Source organism: Gorilla gorilla, chromosome 2, assembly GCF_029281585.2.
Source record: "Gorilla gorilla gorilla isolate KB3781 chromosome 2, NHGRI_mGorGor1-v2.1_pri, whole genome shotgun sequence".
Classification (NCBI taxonomy): domain Eukaryota; kingdom Metazoa; phylum Chordata; class Mammalia; order Primates; family Hominidae; genus Gorilla; species Gorilla gorilla.
The window spans coordinates 149512778-149532453 of NC_086017.1; the positions used below are offsets into that span (position 1 = coordinate 149512778).

Consider the following 19676-nt stretch of genomic DNA (forward strand, 5'->3'; position numbering starts at 1 on the left):
TGGAGATTCAGCTCTGCTTTTCAGAGGTTCCCAGTCCAGCTTCCAGACTCTGTCTTCATGGAGCTTCAAGATCTGGCCAATGTCTTGAGGTGGGAGTTGGCTCTGTGTTTGGGGAAGGCCCTTCCTTCTTGGGAAACTTACATTTTCTAAGCACTGTGGGACTGTAGAATATTTCAACCTTTTTTTTTTTTTTTGAAACAGGGTCTTGCGCTGTTGCCCAGGCTGGAGTGCAGTTGGTGCAATCAGAGCTCACTGCAGTCTTGACCTCCCCAGCCCAGGTGATTCTTTCATGTCAGCCTCCTGAGTAGCTAGGACCACAGGTGCACACCACCACATCTGGCTAAGTTTTATTTTTTCTTTGTAGACATGGAGTATCCCTGAGTTGCCCAGGTTGGTCTTGAACTCCTGGGCACAAGTGATCCTCCTGCCTCGGCCTCCCAAAGTGCTGGGATTACAGGCATGGTCCACTGCATCTGGCCCTATTCTGCTTTTAGATGCATTCCTAGGTGCAGAACTCAGCAAATGTCAGGTGCAGAAAATTGGTTTTGTGTTTAAAGCTCCCGTGTTCTAATTTGTCATTCTAGCACCTGTGGTCACTAAAAGCTTTGCTGGTTTCCCTTTCCTCCATTGCAGGTCCTCCTGCTAGGCAAACTTGATCATCAGCAAGTGCCCCAAACTCACAAATGTCCTGGGGATGAGGGAACAGCTGGGGAGCCTCATCTCATTTTGTTGCAGTAGGAGTGTTAGCCTGCTAAATCCTACCTAGAAGAGGAAATCGCCTGGGCTTTTGAAACTCAAAACTTTTATTTTTAAACTGTTGTCTCTAGCATGTGTTTCAGTATTTTAGAGTTGACTTTTTTTTTTTCCTTGACAAATTTCTGCTGCACTGTCACTACCCTGAGGCTCTGGGTGTCAAAAAATGGAACAATGTTTTTCAAACTGTAGGTTACAATCCATTAATGGGGCACAAAATTGATTTAGTAGGTCATGCTAGCATTAAATTTTGTTTCGTGTGTGTGCGTTTGTGTGTGTGTGTGTTCTGGTTTGCAGTGTAAAACCTATTTCTTCCTATGGATTACAGCCCACAATGTTTAAAAGCTGCTGAACTTTAGTTTAACGGAGTAAGAGTTAAGGGGAGAAAAACAAACATTATCAGAAACCAACACATTAGCTGAGTATGGACAACTTTTGGAGAAGTTTAGCCGTTAATGGGAAGGAGATTGATTGGAAGCTTCTCTTCTAGCCCCAGAGAGCAAGAGCGAGCCCATGTAAGGAATGAACTATAAGTATCAGAGAAGAAAACCTTATGAGGCCTAGCTCCTAATGAAGCTGGAGGAGGTGGTAGGTGTGGAGGGCTGTGTTTTAGTCCATACCCCTCTGCTGCTATAACACAATAACATAGATAGAGTAATTTACAAAGAAAATAGATTTATTTGGCTCACAGTTCTGGAGGCTGGGGAGTTGAAGAGCATGGCACTGGCATCTGGTGAGGGCCCTCCCATGGCAGAAGGCAGGCAGAAGCTAGCATGAGACAGAGAGAAAATTGGACCAAACTCGTCTTTTCTATTAGGAACCCACTCCCTGTGATACTAACCCATTCCCACAGCAATGGCATTAATCAGCTGTGAAAGGCCCCACCTCTAGCAATTAATTTCAACGTGAGTTTTGGAGGAGACATTCAAGCCACAGCAGGGTAGCAGGGAGGAGTAAAGATGAGAAGTGATTGGGCCTGGATTGGTAAAGTCCATGAAAACTCTGAAAGCAGAGTATAAGTTTTTGGCATTACATCATGGGCAGCCCAGGGGAAGAAAGGCCTTGTACTTGGCACAGAAGAAGGGTCAGCTTGAGGAATGAATAAGCATGGGTCGTGGGGGCAAGGTTCTTTTGCTAGCCCATGGTTGGTGCTTCAGGGTCACCAAAAGATCTAATTCCAGCCGCAGGCCCAGTGACTAGAATGAGCACTCGTCTCCTATTCACCTTATCCCTGCTCCGCCAACACCAAACACACACTTGTCCATCAAGGCCACTTGGCATGGGAGAAGAGTATAGGCTTTGTGGTCAGAAGAGCCTGATTCTTAGTCTACCAGCTGTGTAGGATTGGGCTCACAGTCTCCTTATATCTAAGACAGGGCTCAGATGACCTACAGCACAGGGTCAGACCCATCACTATGTCTGGTGTCAGGCACACTGTGAGTGCTCAGAAACTCACAGCTTCTTTTACCCTTAGGGAATACACTGAAGTTGGGAGGTTTTTTGTTTGTTTGTTTGTTTGTTTGTTTGTTTGTTTTTGAGACAGAGTTTCACCCTTGTTACCCAGGCTGGAGTGCAATGGTGCGATCTCGGCCCACTGCAACCTCCACCTTCTGGGTTCAAGTGATTCTCCTGCCTCAGCCTCCCAAGTAGATGGGATTACAGGCATGCGCCACCATGTTTGGCTAATTTTGTATTTTTAGTAGAGGTGGGGTTTCACCATGTTGGTCAGGCTGGTCTCAAACTCCTGACCTGAGGTGATCCACCTGCCTCGGCCTCCCAAAGTGCTGGGATTACAGATGTGAGCCACCGCGTCTGGCCTGAAGCTGGGAGTTCTAGAGGAAGGCTGGGCCACAATGACCTGGTTGACTTCCAGCCCCATGGTCCCAGGCCCCCACGTTTGCTGCTGAACTAGGCACCAGTTTGGATTGGCTCTGAGGCATGGCACTCAGCAAGCCTCAGGGCAGAGAGGCAAGTGTAGGACATGTTGCAGTGGATGAAGTATGTTTGTTTTGTCCTGCTCTAGGTCAGTTCAGTGGCTCTTACTTTAGCCGGAAATTGGCTCCTGGCCCTGTGTCTGACCTTGGACCTCTGTGGATTAAATTTGGGCCTGAGCCTTGCCTGGGTTTTTGGCTAGGTGTCTGGCCTTCTGCCATGCCTCAAACACACCTGATCAGCCAGGCACATCTGCCAGAGACTTTGGAAAGACTTCTGCTCAATCATCCTTCAGCATATAAGGTTTTCTCCTTCCCTTCTCAGCCTAGCTAATTTTTGTTTTTTGAGATGGAGTTTCACTCTGTCCCCCAGGCTGGAGTGCAGTGGCACGATCTCAGCTCACTGCAACTTTCGCCTCCCGGGTTCAAGCAATTCTCCTGCCTCAGCCTCTCTAGTAGCTGGGACTACAGGCACCCGCTACCACACCTGGCTAATTTTTGTTTTTTTTTTTTAGTAGAGATGGGGTTTCACCCTATTGGCCAGGTTGGTCTTGAACTCCTGATCTTGTGATCTGCCTGCCTTGGCCTCCCAAAGTGCTGGGATTACAGGCATGAGCCACCACGCCCGGCCCTAGCTAATTGTTATTTGTCCTTCCAGATGTGGCTCAGTCATCAGCTCTCACAGAAGTCCTTCCCTTGGCACTTGCCTCCTTGCCATATTGGATTAGGTGCCCTTCCTCTGGTCTCCCACAGGCCCTGTGCTTCTCTCTTCCACACCACTTGCTCCTCAGTTGGCACTCAGCTTGCTTGAAGGCAGGTCTCTGCCCCAGTGCCCGGTACTCAGTAGATGCTCTGGCAGTGTTTACTGGATGAATGAAGCTTTTCTGCTCAGTGGCTCTGTTCTCTAAGCCCCCATTTTCCAGCAACTGAGCCACAACTTGTATTTCAAGGTCCAAAGAGCAGAGGAGGCAGCTCAAATGGAACAGCCCATCCGCAATCGCAATCTGCAAGATTTACTCTCACCATTAGGCAATCTTAGGTAGGTCAAGCACAGTGTCTCACACTTGTAATCCCAGCACTTTGGGAGACCCAGATAGGTGGATTGCTTGAGTCCCAGGAGTTCCAGATCAGCCTCGGCAACATCTCTACAAAAAGTACAAGAAGTAGCCAGGCATGGTGGTGCACACCTATAGTCCCAGCTACTCGGGAGGCTGAGGTGAGAAGATGTCTTGAGTCCGGGAGGTCGAGGCTGCAGTGAGCTGTGATGCTATGATCATGCGACTGCATTATAGCCTGGGTGACAGAGCGAGACTCTGTCTCAAAAAAGAAAAAAAAAAAAAGGAGAATCCCAGGTACCTGGGTATGACTATTAGCTGTTTAAGTTCCATTTCTGAGAAGAGGTATTATTACAGATATGTGTATAAAAGCAGTATAAAGACATCTCTTTGACTCTTGCATAGATGTTGGCTCAGCTCAAGCTGAGGGCATGGTCAGGGTCTTGTGCCAGTCAGGGCCCAAGAGAGGACATCTCTTATATGGGGAGCCCACAGGCCACCAGGATGTACAGATCCCTGCCCGCCTTCCCAAGTTCTGTGGTAAATAGAGGGGGTCGAGGGAGTCAGGTTCCAGGGCAAACCTAGACAGTCGAGGTAAACTACTGTCCCTCAAGCCTTCTCCCCAACCAGGTCTTTTACTCCCTACTGCCAAGGAGAGATACTCTTGATGGCACCCAACCTGCTGTCCCCTTCCTGGGGGACACTTGGGGTCTACAGGGTCTTTGGAGCAGCAGGTGGGAGTGGAGGCACAGGGGGTGCACAGCAGCTCCCACCAAATGGCTGCATGGGTGGCTGGGATGCCAAAGGAAGCCTGCATGGGATTGAGAGCCTCAGCATGGCAGGCAGAGCCAGCAGCACTGTGAGGCTCCCTTAGGCCTGGGGCAAACCTGAGAAGGGAGTGGGTTCCCTGGACATGTAAAGCTGGTTCTAAGTCATTGAGGTCCACCCAGAAAAAGAATGTCCTCAGAAATGATGCTGACAATCAAAACCACAATGAAATGCCATTTTGCCCCCAATAGGATGACTAGAATAAAAAAAGACACACAATTACAAGTGTTTGCAAAGATGTGGAGATATTGGAACCCTCATATGTTGCTGGTGGGAATGTGGGGTGCAGCTGCTTTGGAAAACAGTTTGGCAGTTCCCCCAAAAGTTAAACATGGAGTTAACATATGATCCAGGAATTCCACTCTTAGGTATATACCCAAGAGAAAGAAAAACATATGTTCATACAAAGACTTATACATGAATATTCATAGCAGCTTTATTCACAGTAGCCCCAAAGCAGAAAACTAAATATCCATCAAGTGTTGCAGGGATAAACAAAAGGTATAGACATGCAGTGAAATATTACTCAGTCATGAAAAGGAATGAAGTACTGCTACATGTTACAACATGAATAGATCATTAAACATTGTTTACTGAAAGAAGCTAGTCATAGTCACAAAAGGCCACATGTTGTATGATTCCGTTTATAGAAAATGTCCTGAATAGGGAAATCCATAGAGATTGAAAGTAGATAAGTGGTTCCCAGAGGCGGAGGAAAGGGGTGAATGAGGAGTGACTGCTAATGGGTAGTTCTTTTTGTGAGGGGCGGGGGAGGGGAGTGGGAAGTGGTGAAAATGTTCTGGAATTAGCTCATGGTGATGGTTGCAAAACTTTGTGAATATGCTAAACACCACTGAATTGTACACTTTTTTTTTTTTTTGAGACAGCGTCTCACTCTGTTGCCCAGGCTAGAGTGCAGTAGCGCAATCTCGGCTCACTACAACCTCTGCCTCCCGGGTTCACGTGATTCTCCTGCCTCAGCCTCCCGAGTAGCTGAGATCACAGGCACGTGCCGCCATGCCGGGTTGATTTTTGTATTTTTAGTAGAGACGGGGTTTCACCATGTTGCCCAGGCTGGTCTTGAACTCCTGACCTCAGGCGATTCACCCGCCTCGGCCTCCCAAAGTGTTAGGATTACAGGCGTGAGCCACCGCGCCCGGCTTGAATTGTACACTTCAAAAGGTGGAATTTTATGGTGTTGAATTATATCTTTATTTTTTTAACGGGGGGAAAATGACGCCGCTGGAGAGGAGTTAGCGGAACTGAAACAATGAAATGGTGCGCGAGTGTCGCCTGTCCCCGTCGCATCCATCCCAACGAAGTTTGGGCCCTGGAACGGTGCACCCAGAAGGCCTGCGGGGAGAGACGCTGGGGCATGATCTGGAAGAAAGACGTCTCAGGATTCGAAGGGAATGCAGCTAAGGTGGCGGCGGAGGTTCGCCTAGGACTGGGGAGGCGTCCCTAGGCTCAGAAGTCGGCCCGGCCGCAGCGGAGATTTAAAGGTTGGAGCGCAGAGGCTCTTAAAGAGGCCGAGTCGAATTCCCACTCGGCGTCCACCTTAAAGCCAGCTCCCCGGCACCACGGATCTGACCCGGGTAAGTGCTGGGCCGCGGGAGAGGCTGCGGCGCCGACCCCAGCCCCTGGCGCTCTAGCGCGCCCTGCCGGGCCCAGGGGACTCGGCGCGGGTGGGCTGGACTTCGCAGGCGCGCGTCCTGGGGGCCGGGGTGCACGCGGGGGCGACAGGGTCGAGGCACCCGGCCTGGGCTCCCCACTGGCGCGCCCGCAGCGGCGCTCTATTTTTAGCAGGCGCTGTGGCAATATAAGGAATGCGCGGCGCGCTAGGCGCTCGGGGCGCACGCTGGCGGCGCGGTCGCTTTAAGGAGGCGCCGGGGCGGGGACGGACCGGAGTGGCCGGCTGGCGGGGAGCCGTCAGTCCGGCGGCCGCGGGGCCCGGCGGGCGCGACGCTGCCTCCTCACCGGCGCAGGCTAGGAGGGGGCGGCCTGAGTGCCGGAGCCGAGCCGGGGCTGGAGCGCGCGGTGAGTGGTCGGGCGGCCTTGGAGGGGAGGGGGCCCGGCCGCGCCGCCTCTCGCCCCGGCCGTCGCTTTGTTCCGGGGCGGGAGGTGTGGCCGCCCTCCGGGCTCGGCCGCGCTCTCCGCTTGCGGGGTGCGCCCTGGGACCGGCTGTGCGTGGCGTTTTGCCCCCATCGCGGGCTCCCGCGTAACGGTGTGCGTTCGTGAAATCGGCCACGACCAAGACCCTAGTGGGGAGGGCCCGCGCGCCGCTCAAAGAGACCCTTTCATGGTAATTACAGTTCCTTGGCTGCCTGGGCGAGAACCCGGTGGGTAGATGGGCGGCAGGACGGGGCGGGGGGGGGATGGGTGGGTGGGTGGGTGGGGGACTCTTTACCCCCCCGCCTTAAGATGGCGTTAACGAGGGGAGGGATCCGCCAGGGAGTTGACAAATTCATCTGAATAATAAAACGCAGCCTGCTTCATAAACAACCCTTCACTGCCCCCGGAGGTTTGGGGAGCTGGAGCTGTGGTCACAACTAGGGCCTGGGCTCATACATTGAACTGACCTGGCTGAGGCATCAGACACGGTGCCAGTCCTGCCCTGCGGGGAAGACAAGAGCACAAAGTGACAAGCCAGTGTGGTAAGTGCTGAGATTCGGTAAGCCCAGGGGTTGTGGGAGCCCCTAGGGGTCCCTACTCCAGAGTGGGAGGTGAGAGAAGGCCGCCTAGAGGAGTTAATGTCTGGCTGGCCGCAGCGTATACACTGGACACCCAGTTAGACTCTGGCTAGAGCTGAGGTCTGTTCTGGCCTGGGGCAAAGTGGAGTCTGGAGAGGTGGACAAAGTCCATCAAGGCCACTGGGGCCTTGATCATAGAGCTCTGCCATTGCCCTTACTCCCCAGTGGCCCCTGATGGTGTGGAACCTCCCTGGCCTTGCTCCTCTAGGACTCACTCTGTCCTGGACCTGACCAGAGAGGGTGGCTGACAAGGCTCCGAATCGTGGCCTCCAGAGGTTTGTCTGGCAGCAGAAGTAAGATGGAGATATGACTTTAAGAGCTCTGAAACTCCACTGTAATAACAGCAACCAACAGGGCTTACAAAGACCAGGCACTTGAAGTGGATTTGCTCATCATTTGACAAGACACCTCTTGACAAGACACCTCCAGAAGGATTTTGTTTATTGTAAAGGATGGAGGAACTGGGGTGAAAAAGAGCCAACAGCTTGCCCAAGATCATATCTGAAGTCCATGCTTTTGGCCACGTGGCTGTCCTGGGCTTTGGAAGGCTCTGGTGCAGCCTGTGTTAGAGTTTTGTAATATATTGTTTTATAAGTATTCACTATAGACATTCACTGGTGGGTTGAAGTGTGAGGCAGTGAGCTGTGGGTATTAATAACTGACTCGTGTCAGAAGCTTAGCAGTGAACAAAGCACTTTCTCGGATACAGTTCTTAGAGCTTCTCCTGCTTCTTTTCCCGGGGAAGAAACTTGAGCTGCTAACATTTGGTAAACCTCCTAATTTCCTGTAAATCACATGTCCCTGCTGAGTGGGGCTGAAAATGTTTCGGGCAATGGTTTTCACCCTTAGGTCTGTTCACACTGCCCAGCAGCCAGTTAGCTTCTCTCTGTAGTTTATGGTGTAGTTTGTCCTTTTTCTGCCGGGGTGGGAGGCATGGGGCTTTCATGCTCTGGGGTTTTTGAGGTCTGCCAGCCTCTGGGGAGGGAGGTGTTGGGCAAGCCTCGTGCTCTGGTGGAAACTGACCCCCTAGATGTGACCTCGGCATTTCCTAAAGCTGGGGGCGGGACTGGGGGTAGGCAGTAGTCAAGGCTCTTTGGTGAAGCAAGTGATTGTCTCCAGCGTTGTCAGCTTCGCTCCTCCATAAGACAGTTGCTAATTTCCACCTCTGTTTTCACCTACATAAGACACTTTGTGACAGGTTTAACTTTTATGTTATTATTAGCTCTAGCCACTGGTATTTCACACTCAGTTCGTCTGAGCTACTTATAAAGTGACAAGTCCAGCCAGGGCAACATGGTGAAACTCCATCTCTACAAAAATTAGCTGGGCCTGGTGGCACGCACCTGTAGTCTTAGCTACTTGGGAGGCTGAGGTGGGAGGATTGCTTAAGCCCAGAAGGCAGAGGTTGCAGTGAGCCATGATCACGCCACTGCACTCCAGCCTGGGTGACAGAGCAAGACCCTGTCTCAAAAAAAAAAAAAAAAAAATAGTGACAAGTCAGTTACCCTTGGGGTTGGTTTGGTTCCTGAGCTCTAGTGATCACCTGGAACCAGGAATGACTATTGGCCTCTGATAAATTAGGCTCCTGGGATGACTGGTCCTAACCTCAGTCAGAATCACATGTTGACCAGCCTCCTGGATCTAGTGAGTTCTCAGGGAAATGTGGCTTCCATAATATATTTCACATCAGATTTAACCATTGTAATCTGTTCTGCCAATGAAATGCCCCCAAACAGAGTGTGTCTCCCTGAAAGCAATTGAAAAACATAGCTGCTCATGAGCATTGTGTAGTTTGTACAAGCATACTCATGTGAACTGAATGGGAATGCATTCTTGTGCAATGCTGGAATGTTCTTAAGTGTCCAGAGGATGTGCATTGAGTTCCAGAGGCTCTGTACCTGCCAGGCCCTGGGCAGGCTTAGAAGGTACAGTAACCTTTATCTGGAGACGGGAAAAAAAGGAGCTGGAGGAGTTCCCTGAGACCTGGGACACCTGGCAGGTACCCATTGTCTAGGGACTCAGCAGAGAATTCAAGCTTTAAGAGGAATTTTCTTGCTGGACTCTGAGTCCCTGCCAGCCCTCCTAAGTGTTAGATCATGCCTCTGAGCCCTGTAGTACTGAATCAGTGGGGATGCTTTGGCTGCAAGTAACAAAACCCAAATAACAGTAAGTAAGATTAAGCAGAGCTCAGATCTCCCAAAGATGCTCTCTGCTCTTGGAAGGTCTCTGTACACAGGAATGGGATATCAGTGCCACTTCCAGCAAGTTCCTGCATGGGACTGGTAGCCATAAAGGCTGAGTGTCTGGAGTTCAGAGTAATAGGTTTTGTCTTCGTGAGTCACAGCCTCTTTAAGATGTTGATGAGAAGCCCAGGGAACGTTGATGTACAAAGTTGGACATATAATTCAGGGGATTCATGGATCTCTGAAAACCAGCCCTGGATCCCAGTTTAGCCATCTCTGATCTAAAGGCACGTGACTTCTCTAATGTTCATGGCAGACCTATTCTGTAAGCCCATTGTGCAGCCAAGTCAGCATGCCATTCCAGTGCAGTGTGAGAGGGCAGAGATGGGGGCCAAGAGTACAAATAGAGTGGGACAGTTGTCATTGCCTAGCCTGTGAGTTGAAGTCTGTGCAGTCAGCCAGTGGGTCTGACAAAGAGGGCAGTGCTGGCACTGCCTCATGCTTCCGCAGAGGTGATGAGGTTCAGGCTGAGGTGGAGACCACGCTGCACTCGCCATGCATTCAATGGTGCCCCATCTCTTGTTCTCTAGGTAGCATTCCCGCTACCTGTGTGATGCAGTTGGTTCCACCTATTCCCAGAGACTCCACCCTGGCCCTCCTTGCCCTGGCCCCCACCACTGAGCCCCTAGGGCCGTTTAGCTGGCCAGCATGATCTAAGACAGCTTTCTGCAGGCATTCCTCTTGTAGGAGTCATGAAGCAGCAATGTGTATTTTGCTTCTTTTTGTTGTTGTTATATTAAAAAATATTTTTTATATTCTAGTCCAATCCATATTATTTGATTTTTTTGGTTATATATTATATATAAAAATGTATTTTTTGTATTTTGCTTCTTAATGTCCCTATCATTGTCTTTAATATTCTTGGTAGCTTCACTAGGTGGGGACTGCTGCATGACAATGTGGGTCATCACCGGTTGCTGAAGTGACTTTCTGAGTCTCAGAGGGGTATAGTCCTCGCATCAGGCTACCTTGACGGATAAAACAATATGATTTACATATGGGTTGTAGTGCTAGTAAGATTTTGGGGAGCACCAATAATGAATTCGGCTGTGCAGCTTGTAGTGGCCAAACAAAGGAGGGTGGGTGGAGAGTTGGGAGCTCTGGTTCTGGCCTCTGTGACCATCTGTAGGGCCTTGTCTGGATCCTGTGCTGCCTGGGCCCAGGCTGCATCTGTGACTTCTCTGCCCAGCCCTCAGTGTCGTCATGGGGATTAGATAAAATATACACATGAAAATACGCTTGGGAGGCCAGAAAGGGCCGGGAGAATGAAGAGCATTACCAGTATTCAAGCAACCTTTGGAGGACAGAATCCTAGACCCAGAAGGAGCCCCCTGAGTGTATTAAGTCGAGTCACACCCCGTAGAGCACATTTCTCATAGTGGTGAGGAAGATGATTTTAGGTGGGACACAGCATCTTTCATTTTAATAGTTATGTGCTGGTTTATTTAAATGTATTATAAAAATACAGGCATCACAACAAACTGGGAGTTTTTTAATGGATATTTTGCCCAGATTAAGGCTAAAGAAGTATTTTAAGTAAAAAAAAAGAAAATTTTTAAAAGTATGGTGTTTTTCAGATTAAGCTAGTTATAGTACAATAGTAGACAAATATGGCCCAAATGGGAAAGTGAGCCCTTGAGGAAAGGCTGGGAAACTTTCCACAAGGGGAGTCCTTCCTTCCCTGACAGCCCATTAGGGGTGTGTCTTTGACTTCACCTGGACCCTTCTAGAGACACAGTGTCTCTACCCTTTGAGTCAGTCCACTGCATTTGCGGATTCTCTCATTGTTGGGAAGTTCTTTCCCTTCTTCCCTTAACCTGTCCCACATGAACCTTTGACAGTCCTGCTTTTCTCCACCATGAGCAGCTTTACTTTCTTCAACTGCTCTTCAAATGTCATGGTTTAAAAACAGCCCCTCTGTATGTCCGTCCTTTCTTCCATCCATCCTTCCAGCCACCCACCTACCCTTCCATTCATTGATCCATCTCTCCATCCATCTTTCCTTCAGTAAAGACTTGTGGGCTGGACCCTGTACTGTATACTTTATATTCGCTATCTCTAAGCCTCACAAAAATTGTGTTAGATGTAGTTAACTTTTTATAGATGTGGAAACCCGAGGCTCAAGGAAGTTAAGTAGGTCACCTGCAGTCATAACCTGAGAGAAGCAGAGTCAGAAAGGAATCTGGCCATGGTCTGTCTCTTCCTGAAGTGCATGCTCCTTCCGTTAGACCGTGCTGTTCCCAGCACTGGATGACCAAAAATGTCATGATCCCTTCTCTCCTGGTGCTTAGGGGACCTATCCCATGGAGGTGTGGCTCTACATAATCAGTGCAGTGGGCAAAGGCCTCATGAGGAGCAGGGATGGAGCAGCCTGTGCACAAAGATGTGGTGAGGCAGCAGAGGTGCAGAAGACGCTGGCTGGCAAAGAGAGGCAGCGAGTCCCTCGCTGGCAGGAGTCTTCCCTGACTGTCATTAATCTTACAGTCACAAATGAACCCCTAAATCATTTGCCCACTTTTTTTTTTAATTTTGAAAAAGAAAAGTGTAAAGGGTAGTATAACAAATACCATGTACCTATTACCCAAGATGAACAGATGTGACCATTTTGTCTGCACTTGATCCTTTTCACAGTAGGGCTGGACTTAAAACCAGACCACTCATCCTTTGCCCTGGCCAGTTTGGCCCATCCTCAGCCTGCAATGGGCTTTTGGGAGCCTTGCTCCTAAGTTTTCATGTATTGGCTCTCTCTTGGGGCTTCATGTCCTCAGTTAATGCCAATGGGCCTCCCTAGAAGTTGTTGACTAAAGAGGCTTTTGCTGCTTCTGACCACATTGGGGAGAAGCCACTCTGGGGAGAGTGTGTGTTTTTGGCTATGATCTTTTTCAGAGAAGTTCATCTACCCTCACAAACACCTGCCTTGACCATTGTGGGTTTAGCCAAGCTGTAGAGCATGGTTTAGTCATAGCTGCCTAAACTGAACTGTAATATTAATGATAGGTTTGTATATTTGGAAGATAGAGAAAACATATTCTCTTTTTATAATTATATGACAATGATAACAAAATGCTTTTTGTTGTTGTTAGCAGTGAAGTCTTACTCTGTTGCTTAGGTTGGAGTGTGGTGGAGCAATCATAGCTTATCACAGCCTCGAACTCCTGGGCTCAAGCCATCCTCCTGCCTCAGCCTCCTGAGTAGCTGAGACTATAGGCATGTGCCACCTTGCCCATCTAATTAAAAAAATTTTTTTTTGTAGAGATGGGGTCTCCCTTTGTTGTTCAGGCTCATCTTGAACTCCTGGCGTCAAGCGATCCTCCCACCTCGACCTCCCAAAGTGCTGGGATTATAGGCATGAGCCCCCACACCTGGACAGAAAATACATTATATACTCTAAAGTATAGGATTACTTTAAGAGAAGGAAACCAAAAGTATGATGGCTTACTTTCTAATCCATAACTTCACAGTTTTCCCTTCCTGCAGCTTTCACAGAAAAAACCAGGTGCCTGGTACTGGGTCCTTCTCTCTGCCAAGCAGGAGTAAGGCGGCAGAGCCAACCCTGCAGCTGCAGTTAGAAGCTCTCCATGATGACAGGACGCAGCTTCTCACCCAACTGTTTGCAGCCTTCTCCTTTCCACCTACTGATTGACTCCTGAGCTGAAGCCTGGTGTTATCCTGTTTGCATGTAGTTTGCCATGAGTTAGAACAGTGAGTAAAGCTCTGCTTTTTAAAGCTGTGCAGAAAGATTCAAAAACTTGTGGAAAGGCTTTCTTATCCAGGGCAGATTCTTGTCAGTCCTTATTGGGGACCGAGATTTCATCTGGTTTCATAATAGATAGTGGGGACCTGCGGGAGACCCCAAGTCCTCTTCATTAAGTGCTGAGAATGTCTTGAAACATTTTCCTTCCCTGAGTTGCCCTTAAAGAATAACACCACCAGGCTGGATGCAGTGGCTCACGCCTGTAATTCCAACACTTTGGGAGATTGAGGCAGGAGGATCACTTGTGGTCGGGAGTTCGAGACCAACCTGGCCAACATGGTGAAAACCCGTCTCTACTAAAAATATACAACTTAGCTGGGCGTGGTGGTGTGCGCCTGTAGTCTGAGCTACTCCAGAGGCCAAGGCAGGAGAATTGCTTGAACCTGGGAGGCAGAGGTTGCAGAGAGCTGAGATCGCGCCACTGTGCTTCAGCCTGGCGACAGAGAGACTCTGTCTCAAAAAATAAAAATAAAAAATAGCACCACCAGATCCTTTTCCCTCATTCTGATGGAGATGCTGCAAAAGCCAGCGAAGGCTGGGTGCTGAGAGACCTCAGAAGGCCCTGCTTTATTGAGGCTTATCTTGCAATGGAAGCCGTACCAGTGAAGGCAGTTGAACATATTATACAACCAGTGCCTATGTGATTATGTGGAAATCCACATATGTGTTATACTTACAGGCATACCTTTTTAAAGACAAGTTTGGGTTTAAAAAGAAACTACTTGGCATACTGTATATTAGGCTGGCCCTAGTATACCAAGTACACAGATTAAATGTAAAAGTATTTGTGGGCATGTGGATCTGTGGGGAGATTGCTGGAGTGTAGTGGATTCAGGAGACTCCCCCACCCCTGTAGGAGCTGACCATTTATGGGGGGTGTTGGCGGCAGATTCTTGCCTCTCAAAAGCATTATGTATTCATTTCAAAAGCAAAATTAATTTTGGTTCAGTTTAGCTTTTTTTCCTAATCCTTTAGAATTTCAACTTACCTTCTTGAAAATTCTCCCTTTTTAGATAACCCACAAATTCATTTCTTTATATTTTCACTCCATTGGAAATGGAGGCTCAAGGAGGAGACAGGCAAAGCCGTCTTTCTTGGCCAACACTGCTCTCACCAGTCTATCATGGTCTTCTTTCAATGTCTGCTTTATTATAACCAGAGATGATAGAAGGAGGGTGGGATCACTGTCCCGAAGACTTGGGGGCATATATTTTTAAAAACTTCTATGAGCTATGCCTCCTTAGCCTTCCCTCTCCACCCACATTCCTCAGGTTGAGGTTCCTGGGGCAGAGCTGGAAGGCCTAGTCTGTCTCATGCTCCCGCTGAGGAAGTCCAGCCCTGGAGAGGCCAGGTGCCCTGGCACTCCCAAGCAATTAAGGCCAGCTGGCATCATAGCCTTCCCATCCACCCCTACTCACTGACCCCGTCCCCTCCGTCCCACCCACCGCAGTGGACAGCTGCCTGAGTCCACTAATCTGGGGCTGGGTGGGTGTTTCCTGCATGTTTGAGATTTTAGGAGGAAATCAAAATAAAGAAACAAAGCCTTTGTTTTATTTCTGGACTCCCAACTGGGGATGGCTGGAGGGATGGAAAGCGGGGAACAGGAGGAGCAGGTCACTTGGCACTTCAACAAAATAACCATTCTAATAGAGCATTTAACAGGGACTTTTTCTATTTAGGGTTGGGGTGGGTAAATAGGAAAGACGGCAGGGCTGGGAGAGCCCCTTTGTGTGGAAGGAGAAGGTGGGTCCGCCCTTGCCCCAAGCGGGGCCTCTAGCAGTGCCTGGTGTTCAGGCAGGGAGGGGTCTGAGGCCACCCAGCCAGGCTGCAGAATTGGCAGCCTGGGGACTCAGGGACTTTCAGTCCTCCCTTCCTGAAGGAACCCTCTGCTCCAATTTCTGTTCCACTACTTGTCTGTGTGAATCTCCACCTCTGTAGCCTCCTCCTCCATATCTGTAATGGGAGTATCCCAGCCACACTCTGGCCTTTCTTCTCTAGTCCAGTTATACTGGGTCAGGCTCTCACCTGACATGTGGAAATGAAGAGGTACATCCCCCAGTATTTCTTAATTCTTCCAAAGGATTTTCTCCTTGTAGAAATTCTCTGAGGGTATCATTTATTTTCTTTAAAAATTGCCGAAGTATTGATGACAGCCCTCCCCATCTGCAGTATTTCTGAAGATTTCAGGGTATGGGCCATGCCCACTGGCCGCCTGGCCTCCACTCCACTTTGCCCCATGTGCATACGGTAAGGTTGGCTTCTTCATCCGCTAAGCCACTATTATTGTATATAACAGGCATCCACCAAGGGCTTTTAAGAAAGGGAGTTGTCTGCAGTCCAGATCAGGGCAGAAGTTAAAAATGAATGTCAGACACCCTCCCCTTGCTTGGTCACACCCTTGGAGAATGTCTCTGTGGCTGTCTCCTCAAACCTAGTTTACTGCTATTTTCCAGGGACCAATTTTCCTGGATACTTTCCCCCAGACCTTCTGAAAACTCCAAATTTTCATTACTTTTGATTGCAGAACAAGGATAACAATCTGTCTTAGACTAGGCTGTGGGCTGCCCTTGTCAGATGTAAAGGGGTCTGGGCATGGTGGCTCACGCCTGTAATCCCAGCACTTTGGGAGGCTGAGGTGGGTGGGGATCACTTGAGGTCAGGAGTTCGAGACCAGCCTGGCCAACATGGTGAAACCCCATCTCTACTAAAAAAATACAAAAATTAGCAAGGCCTGGTGGCATGCGCCTGTAGTAACAGCTACTTGGACGGCTGAGGCAGGAGAGTCGCTTGAATCCAGGAGGCAGAGGCTGCACTGAGCCAAGATTGTGCCATTGCACTCCAGCCTGGGCGACAGAACAAGACTCTCTCTCTCAAAAAAAAAAAAAAAAGATATAAAGGGGCCATTAAATAACTCGTCTAAAAAAGAATTAGGCACTCTAGACCTATACCTTTACCTACAGTAAGAACCAGCAGAAGTGCTGGGATTATTAAGCTATCGTTATTACTAGCCAGGTCAAATCAGTCCTCTCCTAATGACCAGGGCAAAGCCAGGTGTTATTTTTTCCCTTTCCTGTTAGAACATTTTGTAACATAAGGATTAGAGATGATGTAGACTGACAATATTTATTGAGTACCTTCTCTGTGCCAGATATGTGCTGAGCACTGGAGATACAGTGGAGAATAGAACAGAGGGTGGGCCCTGCCCACATGGAGGCGACGGTCTAGTGGGGAAGATGCATTACATGTTTACGTCTTGTAAACAACTAACTAAGCAGTTAAGTGCCAGCATACAGGATGCTGTCAAGGCAGGCAGCTGGGTGCTTTGGGAGACCCTGATAGTAATCTCATATAATCTGGGGTGCAGTGGGGGTCAGAGAAGTATATTTAAGGTGCTTAGCATGTGGTCAGGGCTTAATAAACGGTCATTATAATGACCATCCCTGGCCACAGGGCCCAGCCTGGTTCCGCCTCCAGCTGGTGGCTGCTACCACCCACCAACAATAGTTTTGCACAGAGAGGTTTTTCATTAGGCCAAGGTTATACAGCTAGCAGAGGGGCTTTGATTCATGACTTTTTATAAAAGTGCTGTATGTAGAAAGCAGAGGGGTGGGAAGCTTCCCTCGACCCCCAAGCCAATACTGACCTTTGGACAGGCCTTGTCTCGCAGGAATGGAGCAGCAAGCTGGTTACTGAGGAGAAAAGATGCAGCAGTCATTTAGGGCTTGGGGAGGGAGATGTGAAAAGTAGCCTTCTGCTGAGTGGGCTTAAAACCCTGGGATTGGAAGGGTCCCTGAGAAGCCGTCACACCCACCTCCAGCCTGGTTCCCCACTCCAAAGCTAGGTGGCCAGTCCTCCTTCCTCCGCATCTGCTTCACAGACCTTTGCAGAGGAAAATCCCACACTCATTGCCATGCCTGCCTCGTTTTCAGGAAGTTTCCCTTTTATTTGGCTTCAGTCCGTCTCTCTGCAGTCTGGTTACTCTTTAAAAAATGAAGGTTGAATTGCCTCTCCCCACCTCAAGGAAGAACCTAGACCCTATGTCTTTCTCATTTTTGGTCAAGCATAAACATTTTCACATTCTTCATTAATGGTGTCTAACATCTTAAATATAAATAATGAAAACACAGTAAAGCAGCAGCCTTTTTTGAATGTGCCTTTTTGGCCTCCACCTCTCTGGGCTCTGACATACTCCTGGGGTGGGCTGTGTGCCTGTCCCTGAAGAATGCCAGGCTGGCCCATGTCCTGCAGGCCAAGTAACCCCTGCTGCTGCTGTCTTCAGTGAGATCATTTCCTTTGATCTCACACCTCCTTGCACCAAAGCCAGGCCAAGCCAAGGCAGTGCGAAGAGTTGTCTGCCTTAGAACGGCCGTGCCACTCAGATGTGTGTGTGCTCAAGAAGGATGGGTACAGAGTGTTGATTTATTTGGGTTACACAATGTGTAAAACTTTTTCATTGGTGGCCAGTATTTAAAATAATAAAATAGCCAGAAATCTGAGTTTTTGCATAGACTCAGATTGCTGGCTATTCTTTAAAAATTTAGACTATCTGTCAAGCTCATTGCAGATATTACGTTGCAGCAGTCAGCTGGTGCGGGGTGTCAGTAATCTCCTGTTTGCACAGGCCCCACTGCTCCCTGTTGCCTGTACCTATCCCCTTCTATCACTTATTGACACAGCCTCTGCTGGCACATGCACGTGACTTTGGGATGTCCGTTTTGTTCTTGATTCCCTCTTGCTGCTACTGCAGGGCAAAGCAGTTGAGCTGGGGGAATCAGTCGGAAAGCATCCGTCTCTCAGGCAGGGGCCTGTGAGATGCAGAGGGATGCCTGGCCCTGGGATCCGGGCCTTCCATTCCCTCTCTGTTGCTACCCTGCCCTTCTCCTGGGCTTACCAGATTGAACTGGCGGAACACCGTGATTCCATGAGATGAGCAGTTCTGGGCTGGGACAGCTAAGGAGTTAAGGGACAACCTTAGCTGTGCTCTGGGGGCCGGGTGTGGCATCCCCAGCTCAGAAGGCAGGGCCAGTCAGGGGGCCATGCCCTGGGTGCTGGTGGGGGCTCAATGCTTTGGGAATTTGGACAGCAAGGAAGGACCCGTCATCGCCACTCCTCCTGCTGGGCTGGTGCCCACGGGTGTCCAGTGGGACTCCTCACATGGTATGTCCTTTGTGAGGCCTGCCACTGCAGTCCTCTAGGTCCTGTGTGGCCCATGGCATAGTGCCCACATCACCTCTGTCCTACTGTCTACCCAAGCCAGACTCCCAGCCAGCTGCCAGTATCACTCCTGCATTTGGAAATGCAGACAGCAGACACGTTGGAGCATCTCTGAGCAGAAAGCTGTGCCAGGGCTCTGGGGTGCCCAGAGAAAAAGAAGACAAGGCCTGGCCCTTTGTCCACTGTCCCACTAGCAGAGGAATGTGACTGTGAAGTAACACCCAGCTCCTAGATTTGAGGGCAGATGAGGAGGGGCATGCCGAGCTTTCGGGTCAGAGATATGGCCTTGGACAAACCACAGAGCCTCTCTGACCTTCACGGTTCCTGAAGGGGCTAAACAATGCCTCTTGGTGAAGCGTCTTGAGTCATCACATGGAATAATGGCTGCGGAGCACTTGCGCTGCCACCTGGCTGGCATTCCATAGATGGAAGCAAGGTGGCTCAGTGGAAGGAGACCTTGGGGGATAGAAGAGGGCCTTACAGGAAGGAATCGTTTCTGGGGGATAGGACCTGACACTTGGGTACCTACCATCCCTGTCCTTGAGGACACCAGACCAGGAATCAGAGAGCAGAGGCCATGCGAGGGGAAGGGGGCACTTGGGCAGCTCAAGAAAGGCCTAGAATGTTGTGGTCAGCGGGGAGAGCTTCATGGATGGCATTCCAGGAGACTCTGTGCTTGGGTTAGTTGGGGAGTGATAATGCTGGAGTGGTGGGTGGGACAATGCTAGTGGTGGCTGCTCAGGCCGGGGGCAGACATGGGCCACAGTGGTGGACAGCCTTGCTAGGCCTTGGCCTGGGATGTGGGTAAAGGGCTGTTTGCACTGCCAAGGGAGAAAAAGGAAGAGAATTTGGGGCAGAGAGGTGGGCAAAGGGGCCCACCCTTGGGCAGGTGAGGGAGGTGCTGGCTGAATCCAGTTTGTGCAGGGTTGAGCCTAAGCAGCGGAGCAGAACAGTGAGGAGGTGCGGGGCTCTGTGAGCAGAGGGCAAAGCGGAGTCAGCGGGGGCTGGGAGGACAGCAGCCTGCCAGGCTCTGGGGAGGCCAAGGGCGCTCAGTCTGGGGAACCCCAGAGTGTGCAGAGGCTGGCCTTCCCTAGTTGAGTGACCACCAGCGTGACGTTCCCAATTGCACGCAGATTCCTATGGAAGGC

General features: G+C 49.8%; 1 protein-coding gene across 8 annotated transcripts in view; it reads left to right on the forward strand.

Annotated features, from left to right (window-relative positions):
• Nucleotides 1-5389: 5389 nt before the first annotated feature.
• Nucleotides 5390-19676, forward strand: part of MRAS (muscle RAS oncogene homolog) — a 58676-nt gene continuing 44389 nt past the window's right edge. For 2 of the 8 annotated variants that reach the window (XR_008678545.2, XM_055383430.2), the window contains exon 1: nt 6293-6604. The gene's annotated coding sequence lies outside the window, so the exon portion shown is untranslated. Of the gene's footprint in view, nt 6163-6286; nt 6907-6985; nt 7222-19676 lie in introns of those variants that run through there. The other 6 variants (XM_004037724.5, XM_004037725.5, XR_008678546.2 and 3 more) reach the window with 6 other exon arrangements.